Genomic DNA, 934 nt, shown 5'->3' with positions numbered 1-934 from the left:
CTTTCCGAGATATCGTAAAAACACATTTGGGGGGCCGCAGAAACGGCAGCCCCCCCTTTTTTTAATTTCGTAGTTTTTAATATCTCATTCGTTTGTGCACCGTTTGTGCAGAAATGTGCACAAGGTCCCATCGTTTGTGCACACTTACTTTCCGAGATATCGTAAAAAATAGTAGTATTACGTTTGAATAATTTAGTAAATGTTATTTGCTACTGTCATACGGAAATTCAAATAAATAATTAAAAATATATTTCATATTTTTACAAAAAAATTAAAACTCTTTTATATATATTGAACTAACTAAAATGGAACGTATTAAAAATAAGTCAATAGTATAACTAATAAATTTCATTATATTTTATAGGTTTTACAGAAGAATGTGTTTTTACAGAGAAGTTAATGATGAATTAAAAAAATTTTATTGAGAATACATCACAATTTGTACATTCACTTTTGTGGTTTCATTTACACTTCGTGTAACTTTTTCTTTTAAATTGTCATATAGTTGCCACACATTCATGGGATGTCTGTATGTATGCGCATGATAATGTCCCAGAATTTCATGGGAACTAGCATGCTGTTGGTTATCTGGTGTACTTATCAGTCCTCGTAAATAAAAATCAGTATCATTTATTTTTAAAAACTTTGGTACATGGTTTAACTGAATATGTGTATCGGTAAAATTACTTGCTGATGAATTGTTCAAATTAATCAAATTAAAACATATATGTGGTCCATACTCTATTGTTCTTGCAAGTTTATTTGAACAGATGTGACACAAGTTATCCTCTGTTAGTTTATTTACCTCTTTGATAAATTTAATGTTCAGTTGTCGCAATGTAGGTTTTTTTCTGTTATAACAACTGTAATATATGGTATATTTTCATTATTTGTCATAACTGTACAAGAATTACACAAATCTGTGATTTGTGAA

This window comes from Daktulosphaira vitifoliae, unplaced genomic scaffold (genome assembly GCF_025091365.1).
Source record: "Daktulosphaira vitifoliae isolate Bord-2020 unplaced genomic scaffold, ASM2509136v1 Scaffold_61, whole genome shotgun sequence".
Taxonomy (NCBI): domain Eukaryota; kingdom Metazoa; phylum Arthropoda; class Insecta; order Hemiptera; family Phylloxeridae; genus Daktulosphaira; species Daktulosphaira vitifoliae.
The sequence above is the reverse complement of the archived record's forward strand: the minus strand, read 5'-3'. Positions refer to the sequence as shown.